This window comes from Lucilia sericata, unplaced genomic scaffold (genome assembly GCF_015586225.1).
Source record: "Lucilia sericata isolate MDLA Ls3-8-SP2 unplaced genomic scaffold, ASM1558622v1 Contig000228F_arrow, whole genome shotgun sequence".
In the NCBI taxonomy this organism is placed as follows: Eukaryota; Metazoa; Arthropoda; class Insecta; order Diptera; family Calliphoridae; genus Lucilia; species Lucilia sericata.
Window position 1 is genome coordinate 7,943 of NW_023994255.1, and position 25,915 is coordinate 33,857.

The following is a 25,915-nucleotide window of genomic DNA, read 5'->3' on the forward strand; positions in this document are numbered from 1 at the left end:
GTAAGAGTGCTATATTCGGCTGTGTCGAATCTTATATACCTTTCACCATAGTGTATTTAAAAATTAATTTTCCCGACTATATCATTATTATAGCAATAGCAAAACATAATGAACAACAACGCTAAACGAAATAAACACAAAAAAAAACACAAGGCAGTAAAACCAACAGACATCCAAACATACGAAACGAAATACAGAAAAAACAAAAACAAAATACACAACGCAATGAAACCAACAGACATCCAAACATATATTTCTCTCTGGTATTGGTTACGACGACCAAAATAAAATATATCTTATAATAATGGTTAATTATAACACTTATTTTAAATCCGTTACTATTAATTGTTAAATGAGACCTTTTCGTCATATTTCTTATAACCGTTACGTCCCCGTTATTAACCTAAAGTGTTACCAGAGTCCGGCGAACAACGTGATTCCGTATTATTTCCGTCGCTTTCTAGATTGCTAAGATCACCGCTTGACACTACACTCTAGCAATGAAATAATGAGGATCGGTCCATTATTGACCCTACTGCCATAAAAAGTCCCTTTAGAAAGTGACTTCAACATTCAGGGGATCGCTTTATAATAGACTCTGCCCCCAATGTAAGGTTCCCCTTAAAAACACATGTTCAGCGATGATATCCAAAATCTTTCTGTTAAAATTTTTGAGGGTCGGTCCCTACCTCCATATAATAAAAAAAAAAACATGTGTAGCATCTTTATATATGACATAACATAGGAACTAAAATTTGTTTGTAAAATTTTATGAGGATCGGTATATACATATGTAATTAACCCTACCCCCAATATAAAATCCTTTTCCGAATATTACTTTAAATCTGATAACTTGCTTTCATATTCCACTATAGCAATGAAATTCGACATGAACAACAATTTTATGAAAACCGGTATATATTAGGGGGTAGAGTCAATTATAAACTTTATAATTGACTATACACCTATATTTAGTTCCCTTCAGCATAGTAACAAAATATGACATACAAGTTATGTCGGAACCAATATCTCAGTTATATATAGTCCACTGTCTAAGATTTATCGTTTTCTATATATTGCCATGATAACATTTTTTTTGTAAAAAAACCTTATGATGAAATGACAAAAATTATGCCATCCGATTTTTATATTTCCAACATAAAGTTACATATAGCTTTTTATCGTGCACAAGATCGTCCGATAGCAGTTATATATAATTTAATATATACGGTCATAGTAACATTTTTTGTAAAAAAAATATTATTTCTGTAGTACACACCCTAGAACGATGAAATCTACAAAAAATTATGCCATCCGATTTCTACACAACCAACTTAAAGTTCTATATAGATTTTTATCGTGCACAAGATCGTCCGATAGCAGTTCATATCATTTTCTATATATGGCCATAATAACATTTTTTTAAAGTTTTGTGTTGTAGTACATGTTAGAATTTTCAGTTTATTAAACATTTTACTCATAGACCAACAATGTTACTTCAAGTATATGCAAAATGAAGTGACAAAATTATTGTTATATTTGTTATAAACAAATCAGAGTTGTATGCATTTGGGTTGTAAAGTAAGGTTGCATTTTTTCTTACAATCTCCCCCTCAAACCAAATACATACATTCAAAGAATTTCAAAATTTATGTAAAAAATTACATTTTAAGTTTCAATAAACTACAGCAATATACATGTTTTTGTTTATTTAATATTTTTGTTAATATATCTGCAGCGTTTTCATTTGATGATACATATTTTATATCGATATCCTTATCTTCGAATTTTTGCCTAATGTAGTGATAACGGATGTCGATGTGTTTGCTTATCTGTTGTACTGTGGGATTTTTAACCTTGAATGCTGCACTTTGATATCCACAAAGAATTGGAGTAGGAGATATGACATAATCTTCAAATCCCATTTCACAAAAAAATATTATTTTTTTATGAAATTTTTAGAGGTTGTCGGATTTTTGCTCATATCTCTGGTATTTATAGACAGATTTTGCTGATTTTAAATAGCGATCTTCTCGAAAGCATGTCTAACAGAATTATTGAAGATTCGGATCTCACCGATATCTGGGGTCCTCTAAAAACACACAGACGTCCCCCCCGGGGCATGTTTCCATGATGAAATGTCCATCATGGTGTATTGCAATCCCGGGGTAAAGAGATGCTACCAGTATCTCTAGTCTGCCGGGACTATAAACTGGTGATGTCAAATGTATCCTTGGCTTCGCCTCGGAATGATTTGGCATGGGGTCTAACCAGAGTACCATATAATCTGGCACTACGGGTGGCCGGTTGCCCACAGGACCTAGTCCTGGCCGGTCAATTGGTTGAGGTTCCTTCGGGATTCACGTAGTGGCTGTGGTTGAAACCCAAATCGCGGGGAGAGAATGTTGGTTTAAGGACTGATATATCCTATACCTAATGGGTTGGATAATTCTCTCTTCGAACAGGTCTGTGTACAAAGCAGCATATGCTGGATTCCTAAACCCGATCGGTATTTCTTACCGGTCGTGTAGTGGGACGCCGGTATATGCTGGGGAATTGTCAGGTTAGTATTCAATGGTTGCCTGTCATCCCGTAGAGCGATCTTTATGATCATGGGAATGGAACTGATGCGGAAATTGGTGAAAGATCGGGAAAGTCTCCATATATTGGAGATTAGTACTGATTTAGTATGCCTTTTTACGCTTCGGGGAAGTTCTTCGGTGCTGCTGCCATCTCAACAGGATATATTGATACATGCTACGCGACTAATTTGTCGGGGCAATTATTGGAATTAATTGACTTTGGAAATTCCTATTTCCTTTGTTACATTGATCGGTTCATAAAAGAGGGATCCTGATCCATTTTGTTGGGTACTACCAAATATGTCTCTAGGTGCTGTTGCCAAACCAACTGGGCCATCTCAGTAGTGTGGTTGCGCGGGCTTAAAGAGGTTAAGGAATGCACTGGAATGGGTCATTAGATGATGGGGATTGCATTTTGAATAATGCAATCTTTCATGACATCATAAGGGTGGTCACCTTCCGGCTTACCGAAAGATTGATTTCACCTGATGTTGGGACTAGTCACCCCCTTCTATTGACTTTAGACCAGTGATTGCTTTTTCCTTGTCGGGGTTTGCATTGGGATTGATCCCATGCTGCCTGTCATTCCGCAACGGGGCAAGATATTAGATAGCTCGAGTTCTTTAACAAAGTACTTGTACATGGACCGGCTCAGCCATGTACAAAAATTGCTACCTGAGTTCTTCATTGAAGAATTCAGGGGCGCGGGTAGACCGTCTCTAGCCTACCCAGTGGATGAAAAAGACCACCGTGAAATTAGGCCGTCAAGGCAGGTGTTCACGTTAAACTCTCGACATTCAAACACACAGACGGACATAGCTTAATCAACTCCGCTACCTATAAGGATCCAGAATATATACATATATATATACTTTATGTGGTCGGAAAATTATATTATAGAAATTACAAACGGAATGACAAACTTATATATACCCTTCTCACGAAGGTGAAGGGTATAACAAAACTGTCAAAATTATTGTTTGTCCTTTTTGTTCTGTTTAATTGTGATTTGTGCATGCGAAAAACACCATTTTTAAATTAATTATTTTTTATTTGAATTTTTTATATTATTAAAATATATTTAATTATTTTTTCATACTTTATCGGCGCAACGATTGGGCATCTCGTTTTTACGTTGCGTTGCTGTCAGTCGCAGTTCGTCGCAAAGTATTGTTTAACGTTGTGGATTGAATTCTACATTAAATTTTGATAACAGTCATGTGCAACAAGTCATGCTTTATATTTTTCTATGGCATCATCTGGCTACCGTTTTTCCCCAATTGCCACGTTTTGTTTTTTATTAATGAATTGTATTCCGCCTGCATGGCCTCTTTCGATTTTTCAGAATCTTCCGAGTTTAATGCTTCGTTAACTGAGTTAGGATTTTCAATTATCGAATTTAACACTTCAGGACCACGTAGATCTTACGAGGCCTACCTTTAGCTCCAGTTCTAACGATTTTACACCTTCCTCTTTTTCTTTTATTATCTACAAAAATTGTGGCTTCACTTTCGCTATTGCTGTTTGCACTCACCGGATTATCATCATCAACATCACTTGGCAGAACAATTTCTTCTACATCTTGAACTGCACCATTTACATTTTCAATTTCTGTCTCAGAATCAAAATTATTGTTTACATTTTCTTTAAAGACGTTACAGAATTCTGTAATAACACGAACTTCACCAATCAATTCGCATTGATTGTCTCATCAGATGCTAGAACAATCTCTTGGTTTGATGTTGTAAAGTTTGAAAAGTACTGCTTATTTCTGCATATATGAGATGTTGCGCCGCCGTGTAATACAAAAGCTCTTTCAAACATGACACATTTTCATATAACGAACATGCAAAATCTGTTCTCTCATTATCTCTGCATTGAGATCGAACATGTCCCTTTTAGCCCCGGCGAAAACATTTTATGTTATTAACATTGAAATTAGATTTCTTCTCATGTTGACGTTGGCCACTTTTTATATGACTTGAGCCATGGCATAATAAAGTAAGGTGACTGCAATAAAACAGCTGATTATTTTTTTATTTTTGTGTAGAGTATGCATAATGTCAAAAGTTGTTATTGTTTACATGTTAAGAATGTTATTTGTTTACATTTCTTATGTCATTTTTGACATTAGTCTGATTCCTTTATAAAAACAAAATACAAGTTGTTTTTGTATTGTTGTGGTGATGCAGTCACCTTTCTAAGTGTCCCCTGACTTGAGCTTTGGGTATTATTGTTGTAGCTGTTGTTGAAAAAGTTTTTATTCCTTTTATAATCATTCTTTGTGTTCGCCGCAAATACTGCTTCATTTTGGTTAAGGTTTTTATTATTTTGTCTTAATTCTTCCTCAAATATTTTGGATATTAATTTGTCATACCTGGGTAAATGGTCTCTGCTTTTTATGGCAATTACAAAATTTTCCATTTGGTCAAGCAAAGCACACAAGAGAAATATGAACAACAGATCATCATTTAATACGATTTAAATTTCTTTTAGTTCGTCAATAATAGAACTGAACTCATTTATTTGTGGTGAAAATTTTTGATTGGTGTCAAATCTTAAATCGTTTAAATAAGTTGACTTTTCTTGATGCCGTATCCACGCACTTCTTGCTGTAGTGCAATTTAAAGTAATATTTGCAAGTGCTTTTGAATCATTTATGATCCATTTGGCTGCTTCAGCCTCTTCTTTAGCTTTAGCCGTTAAGCTTTTCTATGCCTAGAACACCGGTTGGCATTCCACAGCCTTGTTTTTTATATTGGATAAAACAATTTAAATCATCAAAACACGCTTCCAAACTTCGTACTTAACCACACAATTTTTTTAATCTGGTTATACGGGACCTTTTTGGAATTTTTCAAATATATTCCAATATATAACGTAGTGGAAGTTAACGTGATTCCAGGTATAACCAAATAAAGTTAAAACCAAAGAATAATAAGAAATTGTGGCTTGTCAGTTGGTACGTAAAGGAGTTGTCATTCGGTACCTAACTCTAAGTATGTATTGGTAGAATTTTTGTATTAGTATTGGAGCTCCAACCACTTTCACCACACTTTACAAACATACATACTTGCATAAAATCGTATATAAAAATTTTAGGAAAAATAAATAACATTTAAATTTCTACATTCGCAGATTTTTTTAATTTATTTTGCCCACATCTAATCAGTAAACATTTAATAAATATATTTTTCGGACTTAAAATCTCTTTTTTTGCAAAAAAAAAAGTTTATTTTAAATAATTTTTTCATTTTCAATACCAAAATATACAACTTTGTTTTGTCAATTTTAATTTCAACACACAAAAATTAATTGTCAAAAAAATTAAAAAAATATGTTTTTAGTTTGTGAAAAATAAAAATATGTATTTCGGATTGTTAAATGCGATAAAATTGTGTAAAAAATTAAATAATAGTTATGTGTTTGTGAAAAAACGTCGTTCAAGTCCTATTATCCCGGTATTTTCGCGAAAAAGTTTTGAAGTATTGTGAGAGAATTGAGTTCTCACAAGTGTGTTGAATTTACACAGAACTCGTCTGTGAAGAGAAGGAAATGTTCTTGTTGTAAAACAATGTCATAGTCCAACTTCTTATTATTCTTTGGTTAAAAGATTGATTTATTAATTCAATAATACAAATTCAGTTTATTAAACATGTTACTCATAGACCAACAATGTTACTTCAAGAATTTACAAAATGAAGCGACAAAATTATTGTTATATTTGACTGTTGTATGCATTTGTGTTGTAAAGTAAGGTTGCATTTTTTCTTAGAGTACATACCCTATCTATAAAAAAATGAATGCCATCCGATTTCTACACAACCAACTTAAGGTTCTATATAGGTTTTTATCGTGCAAAAGATCGTCCGATAGCAGTTATATATCATTTTCTATATATGGCCATAATACAATTTTTTGTAAAAAAAGTTTGTTTTTGTAGTACATGTTGGAATTTTTCAAATATATTCCAATATATAACGTAGTGGAAGTTGACGTGATTCCCGGTATAACCAAATAAGGTTAAACATTGATTTAATAATTCAATAATACAAATTCAGTTTATTAAACATGTTACTCATAGACCAACAATGTTACTTCAAGAATATACAAAATGAAGTGACAAAATTATTGTTATATTTGACTGTTATAAACAAATCAGAGTTGTATGCATTTGGGTTGTAAAGTAAGGTTGCATTTTTTCTTACAATCTCCCCCTCAAATCAAATACATACATTCAAAGAATTTCAAAATTTATGTAAAAAATTACATTTTAAGTTTCGATAAACTACAGCAATATACATGTTTTTGTTTATTTAATATTTTTGTTAATATATGTATCTGCAGAGTTTTCATTTGATGATACATATTTTATATCGATATCCTTATCTTCGAATTTTTGCCTAATGTAGTGCTAACGGATGTCGATGTGTTTGCTTATCTGTTAAACTGTGGGATTTTTAACCATGTATGTATGCTGGACTTTGATTATCACAAAGAATTGGAGTAGGAGATACGACATAATCTTCAAATCCCATTTCACGCAAAAGACATCGATGGAAAATAGTTTCTTTTGTGCCTTGACATAAAGCAATATATTCTGCTTCCATTGGAAAAAGTTATTTCAACTATTGGATTTTTCTTAAGGTATCGAAGAACATTTTGCTGCTACAAAATGTTCGTCGTGTGGATGAGTGTTGAATTGTTATAATTTTGTTACCACGTGCATCAAATCTGGTCTTGTAATTACGGCCAGGTACATCAGGGCTCCAATTAAACTTTGGTAATTTGTTGTATCTAAATTCTCACAATGGTTTTCGCACCACTAGGCCACGGCGTAGCAGCAGGTTTGCAGTTTGACATACCCCACCATTCTAGTAGTTCCTCGGTGTACCGCTTCTGATGAATTGTAATGTCACCTCTTAAACCATCTCGATTGACTTCCATACCCAAGTAAAATGAAATACTGCCTCGATCTACCGCTTTTATGTGTTTGTTTAAAGGCTCAGTTAGTCTGAAAGTTCCGTAGTAACGTACACAGAACCAAAATTTTACCTAAATACTGCAAAATGGGGTGTAAATATGAAGAAATTTTGTTATTATACAGCCAACGAAATTTTAATCCAGATTACAGATTTGTTCGTTAATTTTTTATTTTAGTAAATAGATAATATGATGAAATTTCTTCATATTTACTAATATCGTTTCGTTGTTTGGGGGTGGTAAATATGAAGAAATTTTAGTTAAATTAACTAATATTTTTTATTCATTAGAACTAAGTGAGGTAGTTAATTTGAATATATTTTTTTGAAGAAACTTTTTCAATTTAACTAATCAATTTAGTTCTCATTAATAATATTTTTATTCATAATGAATAATTTTTCTTCATTTTTACTACCACATTTTAGTTAATTTCATTATTTATAAGTTATATAATATTGCCGTTGATAGTAAAAGAAAATGTTTTTGACAAAATAAAACTATAAAAAGCTAAATTATATAAATAAATTAAAAGTTCAAATTTATTATAAGAATTAATATAAATAAGTAAATTAACAATTAAGCAAATATTGTGAAACAGTTTTTAAAGATGTTTTAAGTAATGAGTAAAAAAATACGTTTTTTAAGGTTTTATATCAAATGTGTTGAACATTTTTTTCCTTTATTTATTGCACTTGGGAACATAGGGCTTCTACAAGAAAATTCCAACTTGTTCTATCATTACATAATGTTTTAATTTCTTCAAAAGTTTTATTGATTTGTCCGAGTTCCTTTAGTATTGTTCTGCGCCATGTGATCCTAGGGCGGCCTGGGCGCCTGATCCCCTGGGGGTTCCATTCTAGAGCCACTCGTGTTATGCTATTGGCTGGTTTACGTAGAACATGGTCTATACACTTCCATTTTCGTCTTGCTATTTGCCGTGTAATGGTGTCCTCTTTCGTCAGCATAAGTAAGTCGGTATTTGAGATCCTGTCTGGCCAGAATATTTTACATATTATGCGTAAGCATTTATTTATAAATACTTGCAGTCTCTGTGCTATACTACTTGTCATCTGGGATATTTGTGTTGAGCACCAAGTTTTGTGCCATCCTCTCCTGGGGCTTTATTCCTTTTCAATCTTAAAATGGCGGATTTTATTTCCTCTATGTCCGGAATATCGAACTGTATTTTGTTATTGGATGATTGCGTTACAGGAATTTCCATACCTTCCTCGTCGTCATTGGTCGTAATGTTGCTGACTGTTTCAAAGTGTTGCCTCCATCGCTTAATCTGGTCTTCTGCGTTTGTAAGGAGGTTACCTTCCCTATCCCTCACCACATGGTTGTGGTTCATGTTCTGTTTGCTCAGGCGCCCGATTAGCTGGAGAAGTTCTCGCATGTTGTTTGCCCCTGCTGCAGTTTCGGCTTCACTGGCGATGCTTTGGAAGTATTTCCTTTTGTCCTTCCTAGCTGAGGTTTTAACGGCCTTTGCTATAACCTTATATTGTTCCATAATTGATCGATTATTCATAATGTTTTTCTTCAGGTCATTTCTCTCCTGAATAAGTCTCCAGGTTTCGTTTGATATCCATATTTTCCTTCATTCCTTTTGTTTGCATCCAATTTCCCTCATTGCTATATTATTAAGTTTATTGTATGTTTCGTCCCATGAACTATAAGGTACCGGCTGCAGTACCTTAGGCTAGATTTTGGTCACCCCAGGTATTTTATTTCCCCGGTATCCGACTTATTTTTACAAACAGGTCGAAGGTCCCCAATTCGCCAATGGGAGGGTCCCGATAGAGGATCTAGCAATCCCCCACATAAGACATCAATAATAATTCTTCGTCGAAAGTCTCGTATGATAAATCTTGTACACGTTCTTGTTGACGGTATAAAAAGACGGTTGTAAAAGGTTGACAGTAAAATAAGGTAAAAAAATACCAATACAACGACCATCTGGAAAACAAATAAAATTATATTTTTTTAATTTATATATGGATAAAATATGTGAACTCTTACTTTCACGCACACATTGGCCTCCGGTAGGTTAGTGTTCTAGTCTGTTAGACCGGAGGTGGTGGGTTCGATTCCTACCTATATACTTCATATTTTGGGATAAATGTTTACAACATTGTTCCTTTATGCTATCTGCAAACACGGAGTCAATTTTTAAGGAGAAATTTTCACACACTGTTTTTGGATATAATTGAATTCCTTATCTACCTACAAGAAATAAACAAACATGACATTAAATGTATAAATATGTTGTTCAGTTTTAAAGAATAACTTACTTGTGACCATTTGTTTAATATGTCAGAAGTACATTTCGCATGTGACACAATGTGGGTTCCCTTCCAGATTGCTTGTAGTATGTATGTATGTAGTAATATTCCTAAATAATAAAACAAATATCAGTGCTATATGTATGTATGTATATATATCCTATATATATATATATATATATATATATATATATATATATATATATATATATATATATATATATATATATATATATATATATATATATATATATATATATATATATATATATATATATAAAAACAGACTGTTTGTTTGTTACGCTTTCACGGCAAAACTACTAAATCGATTTACATGAAATTTGGACCGCTAATAGGTCTAACCCCAAAAGGAACAATGGGCTATATAAGATCTTGATCGGATGCCACGCTCCTTTTTACGCCCACTTTTTGTAAAACTATTATTACATCAATTTTGCAATTACTATATGCAAAAACTACTACACCGATTAACCTGAAATTTTGTATACCGATTGGTATAAGCTTTGAAAGAACTATAGGCTATATATAAGCACTTGATCCAATGCCTCGCCCCTTTCTACGCCCACTTTTTATAAAACTATCTTACCCATATCTTATCCTATAATTATATGAAAGAGAAAGTCTGTTTGTTACGCTTTCACGGACAAACTGCTGAACCGCTTTTCATGAAATTTAGAACACTAATAGTTCTATTTTAAAGTCGAAAATCATGATTTGGCTTCACAATTTTTCTTATGCTCACTTTTTCTATATAATTGTTATAGAAAATTTTCATTCGAGACTTAGAGAAAACTACTGAACCGATAGGTCTGATCTCAGGATCAGGATCCTTTTCATACCAACTTTTTGTAAAACACTTATTAAACCAAAATACGTTCAGGCATACAAAAAACTACTGATCCGATTTTCATGAAATCTGTTATTTACATAAAATTTGGCACTTAATGGGTCTAACCTCAGAAGTTAACAAGTTAGAGTGCTATGCCGAATCTTAAATACCCTCCACCAGCAAGCAACTTTTTATTAAAACCCATTTAACTATCTAATTTTTAGATAAATTGACTTCACATAGGAGTACGACCAATTACGGGCCTCTCCAGAAAAATTTCGTAGAGTGATTTATATGTATGTACACAAAACATATTTGTGTCGAATTTTATCAAGATAGCTTTATTTAACAATGAATATGTGAGTTTAAATGATTTTCGGAAGAGAGCCTTATATGGGAGCTATGACCAATAATGAACCGATCCGGGAAAAATTGTTAGAATGACTTATACGTATACAAAACATATTCAAGTTGAATTTTATACCGATAGCTTTATTTATCAATGAAACATATGCGTTTAAATGATTTTCGGAAGTGGACCCTATATGGAAGCTATGACCAATTATGGTCTTATCCGAAAAAAAATTTGTATAGTGATTCATATATAGACGAAACATATTTGTGTCGAATTTTATCAAGATACCTTTATTTGACAATTAAATATGTGCGTTTAAGTGATTTCCAGAAGTGGGCCGTATATGGAAGCTATGACCAATTGTGGACCGACTGAGATCTACGTTGGTTATATGATTTCTATGCATATTATATTTGTATGTACAAAATTTTGTGTTGATACCGATATATTTATTTGTCAATGAAATATGTGTATTTAGGTGATTTTTGGAAGTGGGCCTTACATGGGAGCTAAGACCAATTGTGGACCGACTGATATCTACGTTGGTAGTATGATTTCTATGCATATTATATTTGTATGTACAAAATTTTGTGTTGATACCGATATATTTGAGGGAGTTATTAACGATAAACTTATATCCGGGAATAAAAACCTTTGTATGGGAGCTATGGCAAATATTGGATCAATTGTTATGATTTTGAACATACTTGATCCCTGGCACAAAAAAATAATATGTGACAAAATTTATCTAAACATCTTTGGTAGTTTCTGAGAAAACTACTTAAGAATCTATCACCACAGATGGTGGTGGAGGGTATAAAAAACTCTATATGATATTGATTGGATGATACGCCCATTTTTATGTTCACTTTTTGAATAACAGCTATAACACCAAAATTCTAGGCTAAATATAAAAAAAAAATGAACCGATTTTCAAGAAATTTGGCAAAATACAGTGTTTGAGGAAAAGAATGTTTAATACACCAAATCCGAATAAATACACCCTTACCACTAACTTCGGGCCTGTTGTGATCTTAATGAAGTGCAATGACCTTTTTCCGTCCACTTTTTGTTACATTTATAATGCTAAAGATCATGATATATAATTCTCATAGTATATGAGAATTATTATTTAATTAAATTTTTAATCAAAAATTTATTTTTATATGAAAACTCTAAAATGTTAACTAACTTTACGATTAGGTAAAATTAAAACCTGTATTCAATTGAATTTATTATCTAAAATCGATTTTCATCTTAAGCGTTTTCCACCGGAAAACTGTTTTTATTTCGAAACCTGTAATCTGCTGTATATTCTCAGAAAATAACTATTTTAAAACAGAATCTTTATTAGATCTTAAATGAATGTCTACGATGCCACATTTGTATACAGAATAAAAGCTACTGAAGAAAAACCGCTTCTAAAATAGGGAAAATAATATATTCATATTACATTTTCACAAAAATTCCAATTTTAAATCGGCTGTGGCTTTTATAACACCTAAATCTATCTAGAAAATCATTCATATCTCCCCGAGTTTTATATCAAAAATATAAAATTTAAATTTATTGTTAATCGAGATAACAATAAAAATCTATGATCAGGTAATTACGCCATCAAAAAATTATCTTGATATAAATTCGGTTGCCATTTTTTAAATGCGGCCCAAATCTAAAAAACCATGAAGATATGAATTTGACTACTCATTAGAGTGTCCCGAAAGACAGAACTTTTGCAAATCTTATATAGGTAGACCTCTCAAACGATGCATAGAATGCATTGTTCATATAAAATATGGATAAATTGATCTTTTGATATCTTTTTATACTTTTAGAAAATTATCCACCAAAAATTCTGCACAACTTTTTCTGTATGTAGCGCCGTATTTATTCCAAGCTTTTCAAATCAAATAATGATTTTGAATAACTCCAGCACATATTTTCTATTTACCATTTACAAATTCCGATTTTTTTAATTAGAGGAAGACGTGGATATTTTAATAAGTAAAATTATTACTATTTATTTCTGCTTTGTACATCTAACGATATTTGACCTTTATTTCTTGTCTTGGATGTATTTTTGAGAAACAATGATGAGACAAAAACAGTGGTTTTACTCTTTAATGAACTACTCAAAATTGTTTGTTAAATTAAAAGTTGTCTTGTTTTCTCTGTCAAGATTCAAGGATTCTTCATATTTTCTAGGGCAGAAAAAAACTTAATTTTGTTATTTTTAAAGGAATTTGAAATCTTCTAATGAATTTTTCATAATCGTTTCAGAGTTTCTTCAATAGCCTGTACTTTTTCATATAGAAAGGCGCAATTTACATGAAGACTTTTCAGACGTCTGTTTTTTCCAATTCTCTTTTGAGAATCTTCCAAAAAATCATGAACATTTATACGGTGATTTTTTACGTGCAACTATGCATGTCTTTTTTTGATGTTTAATTGTATAATCCTTTTTAATTACTTATTCGTAATAAAAATAAAATGAAATTTTTAACATAAAAACCATTTAATTTGATTTAAAAAAATTTAATAACACGCTATAGTATTTTTTTAATGCAAATTTTAATGTTTTCATGTAAAAAAAAGACATAATTATTTTTTTACATGAGCATAATATCAACAGTACGAATGAGTTTAAAGAGGAATGTCAAAAACAATCATGAAAATCCCAAATCATGTTTGTTTTCTTACCCCCCATTCTTCTCTACCCCGCTCACCACCAATCATCGACAAACATGAAAACAGACGTCTGGGCAAACATGAAAAAAATCATCATGTAAATTGGGTGAAAGAAAATCCCTTCAAATTTTGCACGGTTAATGGTACGTATTTTTGTAGTTATTAAAATGCCCCGAAGCCTTTTGCTTCTATACTAGGGTTGCCAGATTCCGATTCGCAAAAAGCTGGACATTGGGCTTTAAAAAGCTGGACAAAACGAAAAAAGCTGGACATAAAAAAATACTGAGAAAATGCTAATTTTGGTTTTGTGTAAATAATTTCACAGTGATACACCAAAAAAATGCAGGGGTTCTCATATACCAATTCCGTTTTGTTATAGTCCACAGAGTACGAATATATTTTTAGTTTTCCCCGATCACTTCGTTAACTTAGTTTTTTAGAGCAAAAGATGTGAAAAAGCTCCATTTTTGAAGTTTTAAACTTTAACAAGTAAGAGTGTTATATTCGGCTATGTCGAATCTTATATACCCACCATCAAATCACTGCCATATAAATAAACTTTGATATTTTGAATATTTTATTATTATGTATCGATATTAATGAGAACATCAGGGTAATATTTGAAAGAGGTCCATTAATGGGGCTTTAACTATTGACAGTGCTCTTTCGAATTAAATATGTTAATTTATATAGGGAGTAGGGTTATGTATACACAAATGGACCAATTCTCACAAAAGTCGGTAGGAAGATTTCAGTTCCTTATTTATTTCAAATTTCATAGATCTACTTGTATTTTTAAGCCAGTAATGAGCATTAAAGTCATTTTCTTAAAGGGTTAACATTAATTATGGACCGATCCTCATAAAATATTGGAGAGAGATTTTAGCTTAAAATTAGTTTATGTCGAATTGCATCGAATTTCATTTATGCCAGTAATGAGGGTTTAAGTGATTTTCTGATGGGGACCTTAAATGAAGGGTAGGGTCAATTATGGACCGATCCCCACAAAATTTTGTAGAGAGATGTTAGCTCATACAAAACTATATCGAATTTCATCGCCTTACTCGTTTTTTGAGCGTTAAAGTAATTTTCTCTTAGGAACCTTATATACTTACTTCTGTGAAATTTCATCTCTATATTCGTATTTTTAAGCCAGTAATGAGCGTTAAAGTAATTTTCTGAAGGGGACCTTATATGGGGGGTAGGGTCAATTATGGACCGATCCACATATAGTTTTGTGTAGAGATATTGGCTTGCATGAAACCTATGCGTGTCAAATTTCATCGATATATCCGTATGTTTAAGCCAGTAATCAGAATTATAGTAATTTTCAAAAGGGGACCTTATATGAGGGGGTAGGGCCAATTGTGGTCCTATGTCCGACATAATTCAGAATTTTATTTCGGAGGTCAAAAAACTGACTTATGCGAAATTTTGTGCCATTTGCTTCATAAACAACGAATTTGTGAATGTTTGAAGCTTTTTACACAATATTCCGGGGGGTACATTTGTATGGGGGCTATCAATATCTGATCAATAAAAAATATTTTGGGAAAATTTCATCTCAATATCTCTTTTTTTGTGGACGCTATCGTGCCAACAACAGACAGACGGACGGACATAGCTAGATCGTCTTAGAATCTTACGAGGTCCCAGAATATATATACTTTATGGGGTCTGTGAACAATATTTCGATGTGTTATACACGGAATGACAAAATCAATATACCCCCCATCTTTTTTGTGGTGGGTATAAAATCGTAAGTACGTAAGCTGTACGTAAAGAAATTGACTATCGCTCGCAATAATAGGACTTTTCGCGTACTTTCCTGTAAGAAATACACAGTAACTTTATGATAGAGAGTAATTTTTAATTTACTCTCAATCAAAAAAATATCAAAAAAATACGCGAAATCCAATTTTTTGTTTATAAACAAAGATTGGTAATGCCCTTTCGCTAACAAAACACTAAAAAACAAATAATTGTAACTTTGATTTTTCCTATAAATAAATGGATATTTAAAGTTAACAAAACATGTAGTATCATTAAAAATACATTATTGTTTTAAAACTTCATGATACAAACATATTATTAAAATAAAAATTTACACAAAATCGCTAAGAGAAAGACAAACTAAATTGTTTTAAAAACGCTAGATTTACAATATTTGTTATGATTTTTCATGACAAATAAACTCTTTTAAAAACTAATTTATGATAAATAAAATTAAAATAAATCTAATTACAAATAATTTTTTAATATTCGTGTGTTATTGATTTATATATTTCTTTCAAAAAATTTAAAATTTACCAAATTTTTGATTTCTTTGGTTTGTTTACATATTCATAAATCAAACATATGTTGTGAATATAAGTTGGATATTTTTTACTAGGGAAAAAATATCCAGTAAAATCAAAAAATTCTTTATCAACGAATTGTAATTTTTACCGCTCTCTTACACTCTCGTTGCAAGTTTTCGAAAGTATGCGAACGGAATCCAATAACAATTGTTGCAAATTGTTACAAATTATCGAGTCCGCGAACAGACCTAATATTTATTACGACATCAGCTGTTCAAGTGTTGAGACATGATGATAGAAGAGGGAAATCATAAATTAGTTGTATAACAAATGTACAATCAGTGTTGGCTAACATGATTTGACAAAGATAACATAAAAATTATTGCAGTGTACTAAAAATATTTTATTTAGCTGGACAAATTAAATTTTAGCTTGAAACTGGACAAGCATCAAAAAAGCTGGACAATCCAGCCAAGTCCAGCCAGGCTGGCAACCCTACTCTATACACAAGGGCACTACAATTCAAAGTACAGTGTGACCGAATTTAAACTGAACAGTTCTTTAAATCTACTGCACATGGGAAAAATAAAACAACTAATTTGAAAGTGTCCTTAGTTCCCTACCAGTGATTGAGAATGCTGATTTCAGTATAATTTCTCAAAAAAAGTTTCCTAAATGTTTCAACAAATTAGTCAAAATTTCCTAATTAAAGGTCATTTTCAATTTGTAAACCTTTAAGGGACATTTTGGTCCAGAAACTGACTTTAAGTATTAAACAAAATGTAGAAAAATATAATAACTATTTTATCGTTATAAGCTAAATTTTGACATCTATTACATTACAAATTTATACAACTATACGTTATTTATTTATTTCAGTTATACAATTATGTGTTTATTTATTTATAATTTTATTAATACATTTATTAATGTGAAAGTTATTTATGTTATTCACCTTGTTTATGTCCCATATTTATATTAAATTTTAAGTTTATTTTTTATTTATATTATTTTATATATCTATTTATTTATATCTTAGGACATTTATTTATTTCGTAAAAACGGCAAAAACGATGCTAAATAAATTAATGAAATTTGGCTAAAAGATTCACTATTGTCCTAGGCAGTTTGGTATTGTAAATGAGCAAAATCGGTTCACCTTTCCGATGTTATGACTCAAAATTTAAAAAAACTCCGAAAAAATTAAGTTTTTTTATCACATTCTAATACAGTTTTCACAAAAATTATGCGATATAATTTCATAAAAATTAGCACACATTTATTTCTATGTGAAAGCTTGATTCTTGTTAAAAATGGGCGGAATCGGTCCACAATTTCATATATCTCCCATACAAATGTACATATTCCCCGAAAATGCATTTATTGTTAATTACTTCTGGTATAATGAAAATATCTGTACAAACTTTAAAAAGTAAAAGTTTTATGTCAATTGAATTCATATAGAGTAAAATTTTTCTTAATCGGTCCATAATTTGCCGTAGCTCCCATACAAGGTCCCCTCCCGAAAATCACGAAAGCGCACATTACTAATTACCAAATAATAATATCCTTTCAAAATTGTGCACAAGTATTGCCTTTATATACAGAAATGATACTGTAAATTATTTCACGATCGATCAAAATTTGGTCATAGCTCCCATACAAGGTTCCTTCCCGAAAATCACTTAAACGCACATAACTCATTACCAAATAATGATATCCATACAAATTTTGGCACAAATATTGCCTTTATTTACAGAAATTATACTGTAAAGGGTTTTCACGATCGGTCCATATTCATAGCTCCCATACATGGTCCGCTCACGAAAATCACTTAAACGTACATAACTCATTACCAAATAATTGTATTCATACAAATTTTGGCACAAATATTTTATATATAGATATGATACTGTAAAATGTTTTCACTATCGGTTCAATATAAAAACAAATATAAGCTCTATTATTCAAATTGATAATTTACTTTAGAAATGAGAGATTTAGTAAATTTTTGATTTTACGAAAAAAATTCTATTTCTGTCAGTTTTTATCTGATTTAAACGTTTCATATTATTTTATTCATAGAAAATAAATAAAAATAAAATAAAAAAATAATTAAAAAAAAGTGTGGGTCAAAAATGATTTTTAATTTAAAAAAAATGAAAAAAATATATAAAAATTTGTATTCAGATCTAAATATTTTACACATTTCCGTAAAAAATATAAAAGTGTGTATACTTTTTAAAAAGGGAAACTGTTTTCAAAACCGTTGAAAAATATTAAATCGGTTAAGAAAATTTTGAGATATAAGTTTTTTGGTCTGTCTAGTCAACAAAAAGCGTTTTTTTCCAATATCTTCGATTTTTAGGGTATATTGAAGTTTCTAAAAATGGTAAAATGATCTACTCATCTAGGTCTATAAAAAGCATTATATCGCGTAACGAGTGTTTTTTAGTGTCACACAGTGTAATTAATCACGAACGTAATTGAAACGTTTACCTGCCTTTCGATTCTCCGACACTACCATCAACGTCGGATCTGATGAAACTGGTTGAAGAGGCACAAAGAAAAAATAAGAAAATTGTAATAAGTTGTGATGCCAACTCGCACCATGTAGCTTGGGGTAGTACAAACACCAATCGCAGGGGACAAGCCCTCATGGATTTCCTTAATACTAAAGACTTGATAACATTGAACTTAGGTAATAAAGCTACCTTCGTCAATAGAATCAGAGAAGAAGTATTAGATATAACTATATGTTCAGAAGAGCTTATAAACGAAATTCAGGATTGGAGAGTTTCGGACGAGCACTCCTTTTCTGATCATCGGCACATAAGATTCAAAATACTAAGGCCAGCACCAAAGCCGATAAAGTTTCGGAATAAGTCTAAAACTAATTGGACAATGTTCGGTTTATTACTAAAGAACAGTTTATGTCAGGACACTTTTCAATGTCGAAATAAAGAAGACATAGACGTCAAAGTAGAAATGCTCAAAATTCAAAATACTAAGGCCAGCACCAAAGCCGATAAAGTTTCGGAATAAGTCTAAAACTAATTGGACAATGTTCGGTTCATTACTAAAGAACAGTTTATGTCAGGACACTTTTCAATGTCGAAATAAAGAAGACATAGACGCCAAAGTAGAAATGCTCACAAGTGCATTGGTTGAATCGTTCGAGGACAGCTGCCCTCTGCGAGAGCGAAGATTTGTCCAGGAAAAACACTGTGCAACCGGGGAGATCCGGAACCTTGGTAAGACTCTTCGCAAACTATTTAAACGGGCACGGCGTAAAAAGACAGCAGTATACTGGGATGGGTATCGTAGTAAACTTGGTGAATATAAGAAAATTTTTCGTAAAGGCAAACGAGCCTCCTGGAAACTTTTCTGTGAACAGATAGACAGCATAGATGACGTATCGAAGATAAAAAAATCCTATCCAAAACTCATGTCCAACCGGAATCTATGATCGATGACACGGGCAGGAGGCTTGAGGATATGGAGGAGACAATGAAACTCCTAATGGACTCTCATTTCCACCCGGTATATCGAATAACATAGATGAACCGATATTGGAGGAAGGGGAGGGTAACACCCAAATAGTGATTACATCTGACATGGTTAAAGGGTCAATCAAGAGCTTTGCTCCCTATAAAGCTGCAGGGCCGGATGGCATTTTCCCGGCACTTTTGCAGATGGAGGCGGGACTGGTTTCCGTACATCTGTCACAGATATTCACTGCATGCTTAAAATTGGCATATACCCCAGTTAAATGGCAAGATGCAATGGTAATATTTATACCCAAACCTGGGAAACCTAGCTATGAGACACCTAAGTCCTATAGACCGATAAGTCTTACGTCCTTCCTACTTAAAACCTTGAAACGGATAGTCGATAGCATGGTTAAAAGCAGTATACCATACAAAGACCTTAAATATAAGCAGCATGCTTATGTAAAGGGACGATCGGTGGAAACCGCTTTAGACGAAGTCGTCCACTACATAGGTGAATCTTTCGATAGCAAACTGTATACACTGGCGGTATGCATTGACATCGAAGGCGCTTTCAATAACGTGCACACTGATACCCTTATCCAATCCCTGGACCAGTTTTATGTTGACCGGGTGCTCCGTAATTGGATCAACTACATGCTAAGGAACAGATGGATAAGCTGCGAGATGTACGATATAACTATCAGGAAAAAGGTATTTCGCGGTATACCACAGGGTGGCATTCTGTCACCTTTACTCTGGGTTACCACGATTAATAGCCTCCTAAGGACCCCAACCGAGAAAGGACTTAGACCTGTCTGCTATGCAGGCGATGTCGTAATACTTTTAAAGGGAAAGGATCCAAATTACTTGTGTAGAAGAGCTGAAGAGGCTCTGAATACGGCCTTGAGCTGGGCTCAACCGAGAGGCCTCAATCTTAACCCGGCGAAGACGGAAATCTGTCTTTTCACAAGAAAGACAAAAGTTTCTACATATACTGAACCTTGCTTCCTGGGCAAGAAGATACCGGTGACAGACGAAGTTAAGTACTTAGGTGTAATACTTGATCGGGAATTAAAATGGAGACACCACATATAGGATAGGATCAACAAGGCACATCGGTGCTGGGCGATATGTAGGAGAACCATAGGCATGAAATGGGGTCTTAGTCCTACTATGACAAATTGGCTTTATAAAAGTGTAATTAGACCAATTCTAGCTTATGCTTCAATAATCTGGTGGACTGCTTTGGACAAAAAGTGTAACATCAAACTACTACAGGGAGTTCAGCGTACATGGTGCTTGGTTATAAGTGGTGCCATGTGTACTACTTCAACAAAGGCTCTGGAAACGTTGCTAGATATTCCACCCATTGAAACATATATAAGATATGAGGCGGCGCTTACAGCCGAACGGCTCTTTACTTTAGGCGAACTGGCCAAAAACGGTTATAGGACACGTCCTGGACACATTGGAAGGTTATACACATTCATACCAGACACAGAATATGTCGGAAACTTTGAAACGCAAATCCCAGATAGAATGTGTTGGTCAAGCGGAACATTAGAGCAAATACCAGTAGGAATCCGTTGGTACACGGATGGCTCTAAATAAGGGACAAAGTGGGTTCTATATTGAAGACCCAGAAACAGAAATATACCACCGTTTACCTAATCATAACACAAGCTTCCAGGCAGAAGTACGAGCAATAACGGAATGTGTAAATTGGATTAGAATAAATATGGCGCCCACAGGGCTTAATATATTTACCGACAGCCAGAAGGCAATTTGGGCGATATCAGGTGATAGAATTTAATCTAAGACCGTATTGGATTGTAAGAAAGCTTTAACTGAATACTCTCCCAGAGGTAAGGTTTACATCATATGGGTACCAGACCACTCGGGAGTAGTCGGCAACGAAAGGGCGAATGTAATAGCTTTAAAGGGAAGGGAGCTCGATGTAGTTAACCTGACAAACGCAAAACCATTTGACGCAACAAAAGCTGAATTAAAAATATGGATGAGAGAATCCCATAAGGCCTTTTGGAATAATGAAACGGTGGGTAGAACCACAAAGATTCTATGGGGTGACCCTGATGAGAGCAAGACGAGAAATCTCCTCAAAATGAGCAAGTCTGAGGTTAGTATGATGGAACGTATTCTGAGTGGACACACAGGATTACGTGCACATCTATACAAAATTGGACGTGCGGATTCAGACGAATGTAGAGCATGTGGAGAGGATAGTGAAACTTTGGAACACTTTCTTTGCCATTGTCAGACATTCGTCAAAGTTAGATCCAAGTATCTTGGAAGTGATGTTATTCCGGAAAGAACACTCTTAACCAACACCGATTGGAAGATTCTTAGGAATTACGTCCAGGAAACTGAGTATCTGAACATGGAAAAATAATACATTCAGTGAACAATTTTTTTTTTTCATGAATTGGAGCGCACAACAGGCCCGATAGTGGCCTAGGTGTAATTCCTTCGGATTTGATGTAGCATACATCCTCCTATCAAATAACCTAATTGAAACGTGGTAGGTCCTGTAAGACACTCATGAGACATTCATGAATGCACATTGATAACATTCTTCAAATGTTATAGTGCAATATCAGTTTTTAAGTAACCGCTATATTCTTAAACGGAAATCCCTGTGATAAAATTTGTGATATGAGTGTTTGATTTGTGATGTTTTGTTCTTACGTGTTTAGGATAAGATATACTTGAGTGCAATAAAGATGTAGAATCTGTGTTGTATTTGATAACTTGTCCACTTTATTAATAGGAAATCTGAAATGGAAACAGAAAATATCACAAAGTAAATATTCATATTATTGATTAAACACAATAAGTACTTCCCGTAAAATAGCTGCGTTTACTCGGTAAAGAGATATTACACGATCTCTGAATCTTTTATCCTTAAAAGAATTTCAGGGAGAAATGCCAGATGTGGATGTTAAGTATCTTCTCCGGAAAGGGAAAATTATAGAGGTGTAACCCGTGTTAATAGTTAAGTTAGATGTCAATTTTTCTTTTTGCCCCAACAGCCAAATATTTTTGTAGGTGTTCGATTTACTTTAAGCACAAATCTGTGTACTGCTGGTGAAAATCCAGTAACACGAACTTTTATTTGTTATACCCTACACCACTTTAGTGGGGAGGGTATATTGGGTTTGTGCTGATGTTTGTAACGCACAATAATATTGGCCCTATACCCACCTTAAAGTATACCAATCGGCTTAGAATCATTTTCTGAGTCGATTTATCTATGTCCGTCCGTCTGTCCGTCCATGTAAACCTTGTAATCAAACTACAGGTCGCAATTTTGAAGATAATTCAATGAAATTTGATACATGACCTTCTATTGCCATAGGGACGAAGCCTATTGAAAATGGTTAAGATCGGTCCATTATTTCACCTAGCCCCCATACAACTGAATCACCGAGTAGGGCTTGTAAACATTTTAATCAATCTACAGGTCGCAATTTTTAAGATAATTCAATGAAATTTGGCACACGATCTTCTATTGTATCGGAGACGATGCCTCTCCTAGCACCCATACAACTGAACCCGCCGAATAAGGCTTTTAAGTTCATAATTATGTTTAATATACTGGTATCTCGACAAAAAGCTGCAAAACAAAGTTCTATACTAGCCTTAATGATTCTCATGAATTTTATAATTATAGGGTCTCATTTGACCATAGCCCCTATACAAAGCCCCCTTCAAAATTTTACTTAAATATCCACAATTTTATTCAACAAAAAATGGCTTAAGTACATCTGAGACAAGGTACAATTCAACTTAAATGCTTTATTATGAAAACTAAATCACATTTTAATTTTGTAACTTGCTTGTTTTTTTTTTTTTGGGTTTCCTCTACGATTTTTTCCTTAGAAAAGCGAAAAAATTCGGCAGAGTTAAAATCTGTAGATGGTAGGAAGTATTTCATAACCGGATCAACCACAATCAAAATTCCTAGGGAAAAGTAGAGTTTGCGAGGTTTCCTGAAAGAAAACAGACACTCAAAAAAAGTTGTTTATAATTTCTAATAAGCATATATTTACGAATTTATTGCCTGGCTAACATTGTCCCAGGGTCGTGAGAGTCCCCACGTTGGGCTTCTCAGCTCATAATAACCCGCACACCGTTCCCTCTGACTGGCGCCAGCGAAACCGGAGTTTTGTTGCGGGTGATCCGAATCCAAAGTAGAACTGCTGGCACTGTGTTTTGTTTATGTTTTGTCTGTTGTTTGTTGTCACCTTCGTGAGAAGGGTATACATATATAAGTTTGTCATTCCGTTTATAATTTCCAAAATATAATTTTCCGACCCTATTAGTATATATTCTGCATCCTTATAGATAGCGGAGTCGATTAAGCCATGTCCGTCTGTCTCTCTGTCTGTTGAAATCAGTTTTCGGGATCCAAATTTTCAACAATCCTATCAGACACGAGAAGTTTCCTATTTAAAATCAGCAAAATACGTCCTAAACAACGGAGATATAAGCAAAAATCCGAGACAACCTTTGAAAAATTCATAAAAAATTAATAAAATTGATATTTTTTAAATACACTATGGTGAAGGGTATATAAGATTCGGCACAGCCGAATATAGCACTCTTACTTGTTATTAACACGGAACAAGTAAGAAATTATAGTCGGCGAGGCCGACCATATAATACCCTACACCTGTTACAAAATTAAAATGTGATTTAGTTTTCATAATAAAGCATTTAAGTTGAATTGTACCTTGTCTCAGATGTACTTAAGCCATTTATTGTTGAATAAAATTTTGGATATTTAAGTCAAATTTTGAACGGGGCTTTGTATAGGGGCTATGGTCAAATGAGACCCTATAATTATAAAATTCATGAGAATCATAAAGGCTAATATAGAACTTGGTTTTGCAGCTTTTTGTCGAGATACGAGTATATTAAACATAATTATGAACTTAAGAGCCTTATTCGGCAGGTTCAGTTGTATGGGGGCTAGGTGAAATATTGGACCCATGTTAACTATTTTCGATAGGCTTCGTCTCCGGTTACATAGAAGATCATGTGCCAAATTTCATTGAATTATCTCCAAAATTGCTACCTGTAGTTTGATTACAAGGTTTACAAGCCCTATTCGGGGGTTCAGTTGTATGGAGCTAGGTGAAATAATGGACCGATGTAAACCATTTTCAATAGACTTCGTCTCCGATAATATAGAAGATCGTGTGCCAAATTTCAAACTTCAAAAATTGCGACCTGTAGTTTGATTACAAGGTTTACAAGCCCTACTCGGAGGTTCAGTTGTATGGGGGCTAGGTGAAATAATGGACCGATCTTAACCATTTTTTCTGTGTGGTTACTAATTTAATATTTTTGTGGTGGCAATTACAAAAGAACAATTAATAATGAAACGTAAATGTATTATATACATTTTTGTGATAAAACGTCGTCTTGATTTAATTTTTTTTATCTTTTGACTCAGCTGGCTATTATAAGGAGGATTGTTGGATTAATTGACACCTTCCAAAACCACACAGACCACTTAAAGTGGCCTACAATTTATTGAATTTGGCAAGGAGCATAGTGAAACATAATAAATAATCCGTGTTTTTAAACAAACTCCGTAAATAAGACGTGAAGACATAGTTGCCAGATGATTTGGGCGCCAAAACGTCAAATTTCGAGAAGAAAATCGTCAAGATCGTCAATTAATTTTTCCAAATCGTCGTTAAATCGTCAAAACTATTTTCCATACATAATATAAATATTTGATGGTATTTCTACCTCTATTTTTATTATTTTTTTAACTGTCGAGACATTTTTATCAATTTTGATAGTTTTAGTTTTATTATCTGTTTAATTTGGCAAATATATTTCGAAAGAACAGATATTGCATTTTTGTAAACTATTTGATATGAATATGTATGGGATGTTTTTAGTATTCCATATTTTTGGTCGGTTTTTTTTAAACATTTTTTTTAATATATGGGCAATTTCGTGTCAAGTGACCCAACTCAAAAAATCGATTTGGATGAAATTTTCACCACGGTTAGTACTATTGGATAGTAGGCCAAATACATGTTTTCAGTTCTATCGGTCCGGAACTACCGTAGTTAGAGGGGATCAAAGTTGGACATTTTGGTCATACAGAATCCTTTTTAAATAAGTGTAACTTTTCACCTATTGTTCCTAGCAAAAATTGTCCAAAGGAGTTTAGATAGCTTTTTCTTCTTCAACGAAATTATAATTCCATTTACTCAATAAAAGCTAATTCCTCTAGCCTCCTTCCACAACCTATTTTCATAGTTCCACAATACACTGCATGAGTAGTACCATAAGTGTTGGTCATAAAAGTATAATTGGTTTCGCTTTTACGACAAATAT

General features: G+C 33.1%; 1 long non-coding RNA gene across 1 annotated transcript; it reads right to left on the reverse strand.

Moving 5' to 3' along the window:
- Window positions 1–8,160: 8,160 nt before the first annotated feature.
- Window positions 8,161–22,719, reverse strand: LOC119602416. The gene is made up of 4 exons (XR_005231342.1): window positions 22,241–22,719; window positions 9,857–9,957; window positions 9,585–9,788; window positions 8,161–9,521 (listed from the first exon to the last, which is right to left on the reverse strand). It is a non-coding gene; the product is annotated as an uncharacterized LOC119602416 (long non-coding RNA).
- Window positions 22,720–25,915: the final 3,196 nt, after the last annotated feature.